Below are 12,178 nucleotides of genomic sequence, written 5' to 3'. Positions count from 1 at the left end.
ATCAAAAAAATACATAGATGTCAAAAATATCGTTATTAAAAAATATCGTTTTTTTAAATAAAAAAAATGTAATATACATAAAATAATACTTATAAATATAATAAACATAGTCAAAAATATGTTATAATATTTAAAATTGATAAATAATACATCATTTAATTAAAAACATAATTATTAGTATACATATAATACATAATATATAGTTCCTTAATAATAACATTTAAAAATAATTTTAATAACTTATAAATAAATACAAATGTTATAAATTACAAATAAATTTATACACATAAAATAATAATATAAAAAAATTAATAAAAATGTAAAACAAATTAAAAAAAGTAAGTAAATGAGTGCAACAGTAGGGAAAGTGTTGGATAGTGTAGGAGTAAACATTACTATTCACACTCCGGAGAGTGCAACAGTAGGGGAAGTGTTGGATAGCGTAGGGTTAAATTACTATTCCAACTCCAGAGAGTGCAACAGTAGGGAAAGTGTTGGATAGCGTAGGGGTAAAAATTACTATTCCCACTCCAAAGAGTGCAACAGTAGGAAAAGTGCTGGATAGTGTAGGGTAAAAATTACTATTCCCACTCCAGAGAGTGCAACAGTAGGGAAAATGTTGGATAGCGTAGGAGCAAAAATTACTATTCCCACTCCAGAGAGTGCAACAGTAGGGAAAGTGTTGGATAGCGTAGGGGTAAAAATGACTATTCCCACTCCAGAGAGTGCAACAGTAGGGAAAGTGTTGGATAGCACAGGGGTAAAAATTACTATTCCAACTCCAGAAGGTGCAACAGTAGGGAAAGTATTGGATAGTGTAGAAGTTAAAAATAACATACTTTAAATAAATTAATATTTTAAAATAATAAAACAATTAATTATTAAATAAATATAAACTATTTACAAATACCAATTCATAATTATTAAAAACATGATTAGCAATAAATAATTAAGTAAAAATAAATTAATAATAAATACCAATTAGTAATAACTAATTACCAATTAATAATTAATTAACAATAATATAATTAACAAAACAATTAATTAAAATACAGTATTACTTTATTACATTTAAATTACTTCCCACCCTATTCCCCTATAAACCCATAACCCGCAAAAGCATATATTTATCAATTAATCAATTACATAAAAATTAATTACCAATTAATAAAAATTAATTACCACTTAATTAACATCAATTTATATTTCCTAAACATTAATAATTAATTTAGTATAATTAAATTACTTACCACCCTATTCCCCGATAAACCCATAACCCATTACACAACATAATTAATAATTAATCAATTAATTATAATGAATTACCATTTAATAAAAATGAATTACCAATTAATTACAATTCATATATAATTCCTAAAAATTAATAATTAATTTAGTATAATTAAATTACTTCCCACCCTTTTCCCCTAGAAACCCATAACCCACTACAGAACATAATTATTAATTAATCAATTAAAATTACTTACCTATTAATAACATTTACTTACCAATTAATTAAAATTAATTTATAATTCATAATAATTAATAATTAATTTAGTATAATTAAATTACTTCCCACCCTATTCCCCAATAAACCCACAACCCGCTACGGTACTAAAATACAAAATGTACTTAAATTACATAAATACAAATTAAACGCATAATAAATTCATAATAATATACATAAAAATCATATAAAAATCGATATTAGTAACATCGAAATGACTAACATTGATATTACTAACATCGATATTAGTAACATCGATATTACTAACAACGATTTTAAAAATATCGATATAACTTACCTTCTACATTATGTCCCTTTAAAAATCGACATTATTTTATGCCGATATTCAAAAATCGATATTTTGTCTGCCTACCCACGCGCACTGTGTGCCTCAGAGTAAGGCTGGCTTTGCTAGATAGCACTATGGACACCATCTGCACATTGCTGGGACGAGGGTGTGCTGCTGTGCGTCAGTCCTCCATGCAGAGCATGTGTGTTTAACAATGACTTCATTGATGATGATCTGGATGGTATCAGTGATCACACAATGTCTACTATTACCAACTTATTCAGTTATTCTTTTAATAACTTTTCTCCATTTATTGAGCGACTCTCCACCGATGGGTGTCTGCCACCAGGCCACGCCTCAACAACATGAAAACTAATACCTTTGTACTTGATAACACGTGATCAACAACCACTCAGCTCTATAAACTTTGCTCACAATCCACGCACACATCACCCACATGCCATACATCCACCTCTAGGCTATGGCACATATTTTTTTTCTATATGTAGCTAAAGATAGTGATCTCCTGCTGCTGGGACGTTCTTTGACCACCCTGCTTCACCAGCACTTCACTGCACTGCTGCCTGAACTGCAATCCACGGCCTCCCATCCTCGAGCTACACCACTGAACAGGCAACAAAACTCTACTCTGCAATCTACAGTCCTCAGACCCACAACTTTGCCACTCACCCTCACTCTACTCTGCAGCCTCCCATCCTCAGGCCAATACCTTTGCCACTCATCCTCACTCTCCTCCACAACCTACCGTCCTGAGACCCACACCTTCTGAAAATCACCCTCACTCTACTCCGCAACCTACCGTCCTCAGACCCAGAGCTGTTCCCTCTGCAAGACTGCTATAGTAGAGTATGGGAGAGAAGCAGCTTCCACTCTCCTCCCACATTTTCCATTGGCTTGTGTCATTGTCTTTCGTAAATGCTGCCTTCGGATGCGTTAATAGGCTTTTTAGTCCCTCCTTGGTATGGCCTTGTCTTCATTGTACCGTCTCACCAGGTTGTGGGCTTTTGTATAAATATTCATGTTAATCACAGCCTGTGAAGGAGCTGTGATTAACATGAATACATAGCTGCCACCTCCTCAGCAATCATTTTGGCAGGTGAGAAGAGAAGCTAACGGGTGGACTAGTGTGAGTTCCAATTAAAAAGCTCCTAAAAAACGTGTTTGTTTGTGAAAGCCCCCATAATTGTCTCTTTGAACAAGAAGGGCAGCCGGGGCAACCCTGTCAATTCCTAACAACAGAGTAGAGCAAGTTTAAAAACACAGCTTGTACTTTCTGAAAGCAAATGACCTGTTTTTAAACTTGCTTTACTCTTTTCTTAGTAAAGTGAGCATAGTTGCCAAGGTTTCAGATTGTTTATGTGTGATATTTTCATAATTTCAATGTACTTATGATGACTACCATTCGATGGTTAAGGGTGATATTTTCTTGTGAACAAAATCAAAGCAATGAAGATGAGGGAAATATGTAAAAATCTCTGCAAGTAAAACTAGATTGATGGTTATTCCTCTTGAAGCAGATGTTTAAATTTAAGGCTGACTTTTTTTTTAATTTACTGTTTGAAAACGCCCTTAAGTTCTTACAATCAAAAGCTATGTTACTCTTCCGTTCGGGTGGTCTGTCGCAGGTTTTCTGCCATTGCAATGATTGGAAATGCCATTCTTTAGTAGTTAATAGCTCATTGTTCTATATTAGGATTTAAACTTATAAACTACAAGTAACAAAAGGGGCTTTCTGACAGGAGCAGTAATGTACTGACCTATTTACATATTTACATTGCATGGAATTTGTGATCTGCATGGTTCACCAGCTTTTCAGCAGGCATTTTAACCTCCTCTGCTACTGAATGATGAGTCCACTCCCACTAGACTAAACTTAGATCTCTCTCCGGCAGGTCCACCATTCTTCAGAGTTATCTCGACATATTTAGGGTTGCCTGAAAATTGGTAAAACGTAGTTATCATATTTTTTGCACGCCACTGCATCATCTTCAGGTGAGATCTTTTGATGGATTGTGGGCTGTTTACCCACCTCAACCGTTTGCGCAGTTTGAATGCCAGGGAAAAGCTGCATCACAGAAGGTGTAACACAAAATACAGATTTATAGACCAGTTTAAGATAATGGATGCTAATAATGAAACACCTGGGCACACGCCTGTTTGTCCTAGACTGGAATCCCAGGTAATTATTTGGTCCTTTTTACTGTTGGGGTCTCTAGACCGGTCTCATTCATAGTTTGTAATTCTTCAAGCGTTTGCTGACTATCTTGTCTTCAATTGCAGGTTTCCAGCCTGTAAGGTATTCGGATTTGAGTGGTCAGATGTGAGTACTCACAAAGACAAGGTAATTCTGTTTACGGTCCTTGTTAGGTAGGGCGTTGCTGGGTAAATAGATACACAATCTGAACCCTTTTCTTTTGCAGGTTCGTCAGACCATACTACGAATACAATTGCACAGGCAGACGTGAGTACAGGCAGAACAAACAGGTGCTTGCTTGGGAGAGTTAAACTAGTGCATCTTCTGTTGCAGGTTTCGCAGACATTACCCCACACATTTAAACGGGTGTACGTGAGTACAAGCAGAAGAGGTAATTGTTTGGTAGAGTTAAACTGTGGTGCATCTTGTACATTGTGGTATAATATACTTCTCCATGTTTTCTTCTGTTGCAAGCTTTGCAGCCAGAACCCCATACATTTAAACGGGCGTACGTGATGGACAAGCAGAAGAGGTAATTGTTTGGTAGAGGTAAACTGTGGTGCATATTGTACATTGTAGTATAATATATTTATCCATGTTTTCTTCTGTTGCAGGTTTCGCAGCCAGAACCCCATACATTTAAACCGGCGTACGTGAGTACAAGCAGAAGAGGTAATTGTTTGGTAGAGTAAAACCGTGGTGCATCTTGAACATTGTAGTATAATATACTTACCAATGTTTTCTTCTGTTGCAGGTTTTGCAGTCAGAGCCCCATACATTTAAACAGGCTTACGTGAGTTCAAGCAGAAGAGGTAATTGTTTGGTAGAGGTAAACTGTGGTGCATATTGTACATTGTAGTATAATATACTTACCCATGTGTTCTTCTGTTGCAGGTTTTGTAGCCAGAACCCCATACATTTAAACAGGTATACGTGAGTTCAAGCTGAAGAAGTAACTGTTTGGTAGAGTTAAACTGTGGTGCATCTTGTACATTGTAGTATAACAGATTGCATTCATGAGCTAGGCGTCAACTCGGGGAACTATTTCAATACAGTCCGGACTTGTGCTTGATTTGCAAAGGATCTGCCGAAGCCAAGATTGTTGGGGACTTTTCTACAGGGAAGTGATGGCTGGAAACTGGATTACATGAAACGCCATCTACTTAGTAAAGTACACGAGTTTGCCATGGTGATATTGAGAAACAGAAGTGCTGCTGCCAGGTATGGTTATGGAGTGCGGGCAATGTTGACAGAAACTGCCACTGACAAAGCAATTAGAATGGATGTTGTTGAACGCCAAAGATCTACGCCTGAGGAGATAAGGATTCTCATTAACAACGTGTTGCTGGCAGACAAAATGAATACTTCAATGTTATCTGTACAAGACATCTATGACCACCTAGCTTTGTATGTCAAGATACCAGACAGCTGGAGGAGCAAGAACTATGCCTTTGAGTTCCTTGAGGCCATCAATAGCGTGATACACTGTGTAGCTATGGCAGAACTTCGGCATGCTTTGTATCACACATTGATAATTGATGAGAGCACGGATATTTCTGTTACAAAAATGCTCCTCCTGTACTTCATGTTCCAACCTGTAACATCAACAGAGCACAAAACACAGTTTGGGGGCATAGTAAAGCTGACTAGTTGTAATGCTGAGGCAATCACTACTGCTGTGAAAGAATTCTACACTGCCAATGAACTGGACCTTATAAAAATGGTCATGTTCACATCCAATGGTGCGTCTGTGATGCTGGGTAAGAATAATGGTGTTGCTACTCGCCTTAAACAACCCTTTCCTCATCTAGTAGAGCAGCATTGTGTCGCCGATTGAGACGATTTGGGAGTTGATGATGCCTGGAAGAGGGTTTCAATGATTAAAGAGATGGAGACATTATTGAGGACTGTCTACACTGCGTTCTCCAGATCTTCTGCAAGGAAGTCCAAGCTGGATGAAATTGCATCAGTCACTGAATGTGAAGTGGTCTCTTTTCGACCACTGAATGAAGTCCGGTCACTTTCAAGGCATTTTGCTGTTGGTGCACTAATTCGTAATTACGAGGCTGTTCTTAAGTACTTTGAGCATGAGAAAGTTGAAGAGAATGATCCAGTTGCTAAATATTGTTACACAAAGCAATCAAACTCCAACTACCATATTTCACTTGCAGTACTTGATGACATTCTGAGTGAATTTGCATCTTTGTGCAAACTATTCCAAAAAAGTTCTTTGACTACTGTTGAAGTTGTACAGTATGCAAGAGCAAAGATTGGCCAAGTTAAGCAACAGTATTTGGTGGACACTGTCTTTTGGAGCAGCAATGTAAGATGGTGTTGTACAAGGAAAGGCAAGAGTTTGACGGTGGGCCTATTTTGTCTTTTGTTTCCCTTCTTTGTGAGAACATGCAAAAAAGGTTCCCTGAAGATGAGCTGAAAGAATGGGCAAGTTTTGAAAACCAGGCAATAGCAACACAATCACATTTTGATTTTGGGACTGGGAATATATAAAAGACTTATTGAAAAGTATAAAAATGTATTGGTCCTGGGTGAGTCTGAAACACCAGAAGATGTTGTTCGACAATAAAGAGACTATAAATATGTGGTGGCAGAACATGTAAAGGGTGGGTTATTTAATACCTTTCAAGACATGGTGAATTTCACTGTACACAATGCTGCTCAGTATAGTGTGGTGTCTCAGCTTGTTGATGTCTGCGCAACGTTTCAAGCTTCTAGTGCAGATTGCGAATGAGGATTCAGCCTCATGAATACAATCAAAAGTAAATTGAGGAATAGACTAGAGCAGAAGCATTTGGATATGCTGATGAGAACAAAGGCCTACCACCTGAATGGTAAAGTTGACCTAGATAGAGTTTATCAGCACTGGAAAAATGGCAAGGATCGCCGTGAGAAGCAACTCTGTCACCCATCTAGTGATGCCACTTGAAGTGTCTGAATGGCCCTCTCCCTTTTTGTTTATATGTGATATTGTATAGGCTCTCAACATTTCCCCACCCAACGAACAGTGCTCCAGTTAAGAATATTTATTAAATTCTTATGATGGTACCACCGTTGAAGTCTTGTGCTTTTCTAAACTTGAAGTGTACTTGCCTTTGTAACCAATAAATGTCATGGCATGTTTATCCAATTTGCAAATTGCCCTTAAGACCCTTATTGTGGCACTGTATGTGTGAATGCACCATCTTTTCACTTTTTAAAGTAAACCTATTGAGTGACATTTGGCGCGGCACACACGCGCGGTCTGGTGCCTGGTGCACATAGCCATGGTTGCAGCGCAAAGAGTCCCTCCACTGCCGCACATAGAGGAAAAAACTTAGAGGGAACATTGGTGCTAGTAAACCTTTACTGGTGACACCCCTGAGAGCCACATGAGGCTCAGTAAGAAGTATCTTTCATGTGCCTTTAGTGGAATCACTGTGCTAAATCCAACTCCTTCTAGTTTGTGAATGTAAGTTGGGGGTTCCCAAATGTGCTTTCCGAGGACCACATTCCTTGAACTGAGTGAGAATATCTACCTTGGAACCTAAAGTAATCATGCTGGGGATGATCGTGCTAAGGGCAAGATGTAAAACCATTTTAAACAGGCGCAAACGGACAATCGGCCCATATGCAACCACTAAAAAGGGTTGTGGCAGGTACTAAACCAATTTTGGGAGTCGGTAACCGGCTACTGACTTGCAAAATAGGTTTTGCGAGCCGCTATTAGGGAGGGGCGGGCTAAGGGTGTCCCTGCCTAACAGCAAATTTCAGGGGGATGTAAGATTGTTTTGCAACTGCAAAGTCGGTTGCAAAACAATTGCATTTACCACCAATTTCAAATTGGTGGTAAGCCAGTTGCAAATGGAAAGGGTTCCCTAAAGGGCCCTTCCCCTTTGTGTTTTGCAGCGAAAATGTTTTTTAAGAGCAGGCAGCGGTCCCACGGACCACTGTCAGCTCTTAAAAAATGAAATTGAAATGTTTCATTTTTATTTTTGAAACTCATGCCTTTTTTCTTGGGGCTGCATTTAAAAATACATTGCTGCTTTACTTAAAAAGAATTCAGAAAAGGGGGTGGTGATGAACTTAAAAAGAAGACACAGACATGGGGCTCTGCTGTCCCCAGCAGGCCACCATCACTGTGTTATTGACCATTCCAATGGGTCGCAAATTGGGACCTGCCTCATGAATATTGATGAGCAGGTAATTTGCGACCCCATTGCAAAACGCAAAATGTGTCTGAGACACACTAGTACATTTCCTTTTTTGACTCGCAAATTGCGAGTCATGAAATTCACAAATTGTGAGTCGCATAAGGAAAAGGTCGTACATCTGCCCCCATGTTCCCTAAGGAGCACGAACTAAACTACAAAGAGCGTCAGTTTCTGACACACAGGGTAGCTATTGAGAATGTTATAGAGGTCCCATCCACCATTATGTGCAGTGTTGTGACTGTAATGCACTTGTCATATGGTAAACTGAACATCCACTGTGTTTTGACAGAAGATGAATGTAGCACGCAAAGCATATGACCAAGTTCTTGTAGCTTTGGTGAAGAGTTCTCTGTAATGTTTGAATATTTGTAAAGCGCACTATCACTTTGGAGACTATCCTGCCATGGACACAGGAGCAATGAGGGCTGATCAATGGACTCAACTAGTTGAAGTGCCAGTTTTGTACAGAATGCATCAATTTTAGCGGTGGCACAGATGTGAAGGGGCAGGTCATTCCAGTATTTTGGAGCAAGGTAGGAAAAGCCACTACTGCCTGTTATGTTGCTGCTTATGCATGGATTGTGTGCGAGTATGAGTCAGGCTGAGCACAGGTGTCTCAAAGGTTACTGAAATCTGAAGCAGTTTTGAGGTATGCTGGGCCACTGTGGTGTAAGTGTTTGAGTGCATGTGTAAAGAGTTTGCAGAGAAATATGGATGGGAGCTAGTGAAGTTCTTTGAGGTGCTTGGTGTGAGAGTGGTAGGAGGCTTAGGGTCGGCTTGCTACTTCTCTCTCTATGGTTTGGAGTCATCGGCTTACTTGAGTGAGGGACTAATTGAGAAGCTGGTGAGTGAGGCGCAGATGGGGTTGAGTCCTTTGGTAAAGGTGAAGTAATAGCATGTGTTTCTCTACTACCTTGACTATCTGCCTTCTACCTATGCAATATCCCTGTGAAAGCAAATCTAGCCTAGTCCTCTTCAAAGTCCTAACTAATCTGGTATACTTGTCAAGTGAATCTTTACTACCGCCTTTCATTGCTAGCTACTTGAAGCTCGAGAAAATGTGTCTTTCGTGCCTTGTCCTCCCCAGCATATAAAGTAGAGGCTGCTACTTCTGTAGCAATAAGACTTTCTATGACTGTCAACTGAAAGTCAAGGGAATACATGGGTCTTGCCACACTGGTCTGATGAGAAACAACTTACGCTTTGTATGTTGCCATCTGAATCAAGTGGGTAAACAACTTCGTATACCAAGTACGGGTTTTTGTGACGAATGTTGTAGAGCTGAAGAACCTGGTAATTTGTATCCACTCTACCCATGTACTTATTGTAATCAAGTATATAGGTGGGCTTGTAAACGTCGCCCAACTGACCCCCAAACCTTGTTGGATGAAGTGCTCTCATCATGGATTGTAGTGAACATGGACACATCATGCTTTTCAGAGAATTTGACTGTGAGTAGATTTTTGGAACTTCGTACAAACAGCCTCATGATGGAATATTTTGTGGTCACATAGAACTTTACTGCATGCCAAAATGGAGTACCAGCTTTATAAAGTTCACTGAACAGCACTTCTTTAGTATTAAAGTCGTCCATATAAATGTTATAGCCTTTGTGAAAGAGTGGCTGGAAAATTCCCATGCAAATCTTTGCTGTGACTACTAGCATGGAAGGGCAACCTACAGGGTTTAGAGCAGAGTCCTTTCCTGTATACACTCTCAAGCTCTATACATACCATGTTGAGCTCTCACACAGCATGTACAACGTGATGCCATAACAATATCATTTTCTCTGTATGTACTGCCTAAATAGTAGCTGCCCTTTGAATAGGATTAATGACTAGTCAAAGGCTATATTCTTTCCAAGAGTATACATGTACATCAAGGCAGCACAATGTGCCATTTCTTTTTATAAAGCAACACAAATAGCCATTTGCTCTGCCCCTAAATAGACTTTGCATTGAGCAGGTGTTAAAAATGTCATACAAACATGAGGTAAACTGTTTATATGTCTGGTTTATTTGTATTTACTGAAGACAAGCGGTGTCTGTGTATGCATTTGTGCTTTGTGCTTGCTTCAGGCAATAGTTGTTGTAAAATATATGGGAAATAAACACTAACAACAAGCCCAAGATATGGTCCGACAAACTCTCTAGTGGCCCACTGGAATAAGGGCCATTTTGCTTTCCTCTAGGGGGAGATTGCAACATTATTGGTGTTGCCCCTGAGCTAAAAACAACGTTTCTAAATAATATATTTGCCTCCAGGTGGTTGGCATGTGTCTCAGGATGGGTGACCTCCAAAATGTGAGATTGCCTTGGTCATACTGGTCTATAGGGCAATCTGACAATGTCCAAAGAAGTGGTGTGACAGGTCGGTATGTGGGACAGATTTTCTCTGTTTGTGGACCGGTTTTTGGATTCGATTTTGTTGATGTTACCAGAAGCAAAAAAAACATGCATACAGTATCCCATGCCTAGCAAATCACTTATAAAGAGTCCATTTTCAAGTTCAAAACTGCCCTGATTTGTAAATGTGGCTCTCTATTTTACCTATACGATGGGGGCTACCTTACTTTTAGTAAGCATTAATTTCCCCTGCGGAGCGAAAACACACCCTCCTCAAGAAAAAATAAACAATGTGGCTAACTATTAATTCCCCTAGTGAAAAAATGGCTAAGTGCCACTTTGTTTTCCCCACCCCATACCTCCATGGTCTTGCAATTATGCCCCAAGGGAAAAAATACAGTAATTCATATATGTAAATGTATGTATTGTGTGTAATAAATAAATAAATAAATATATATATATATATATATATATATATATATATAATGTATGCCCCTGGGTAGTCGTAGTCGGCCCCTTTGTGACATGGGCCAAAGTACATCAAGTTATTGCCTTGTTTTCTCCTGGGATATGTGATCATGTCAGCCATGAGGGTCAGTTGCATCCCCAGGGGAAGACATCATTTTTTTTTAATAAAGTACCCACCCATGAGGGTGGGCTCATATACCAGAGGGGCCAACCCCCAAAACAAAGAAATTAGTGCCTGCTATATTATTCCCTGGGGAGGGGGGAGGGGGTGTTTGCACCCGCCATGGGAAAAGAAACACCTCAAATTAAGTACATGACTCTCAGAGGGGGTAGGTCCATGTCCCAGTTGGCCCGACCCCAAAATGCCATCAATCTCTCATCATTGCTCATGAATCTTCGATCATCCCCTAGCCAGAAGTATGACATATTTTGAGAAAGGCATCACTCAAAAGAGGCAGCCCTCCACTTTCCAGTGATGCCTCTTTCAAAACTGGTGAGTCCTCCTTAGGGCCAAAATCCCCACCAGATGCAGAGAGAAACATTCACCTTTTTCTCCTGGCTGCTCCAATGAGGATTAGTCACATCAGCCTGCCTAGCGGTGCCTGGCATCACAGATGGGCAGGGAGACAGGCGCTAAAGTGGAAGTGATTCTGCTTCACCCTCAATCTTTAAAAAAAAAGAATCCTCTTCGCAAGTCCCTTAGAATCCTTTTCAATGCCTTCCCAATGTCTGCCAATGGCTGACTATGCACTAGTAAGGTAGTGCAGGCAATGGCTATTGGCCGATGTCTGCAATTAAGCGGTTAACAGTTACTGGACTATAACTGGCTCTAGACTGGAATTGCGAAGAATGGAGAAATTTTGTTATGAGTATCAACAACAAATATCTGTTTTGGCAACTATAATACCAATGTATGCATGCATGCTCACAACCCCAAATGGTCACTTATGAATACTCTTTCTTTAAGTAATCATGTGATTCAATAATGGAAGATGGAAAACTCTCACACTATAGTCCAATGAAAATCAAATGTATGTTATCAGATAAGTCTGTTGGGCCAATCAGTAGAGCGACCCCATAACATTTCCATTGGTACAAATGTATGTATTGGTCTACCATACCTTGAGGAGAGTGGTTATATGGTTA

This window comes from Lissotriton helveticus, chromosome 2_1, assembly GCF_964261635.1.
Source record: "Lissotriton helveticus chromosome 2_1, aLisHel1.1, whole genome shotgun sequence".
NCBI classification, from domain to species: domain Eukaryota; kingdom Metazoa; phylum Chordata; class Amphibia; order Caudata; family Salamandridae; genus Lissotriton; species Lissotriton helveticus.
Note: the sequence above shows the minus strand (reverse complement) of the source record.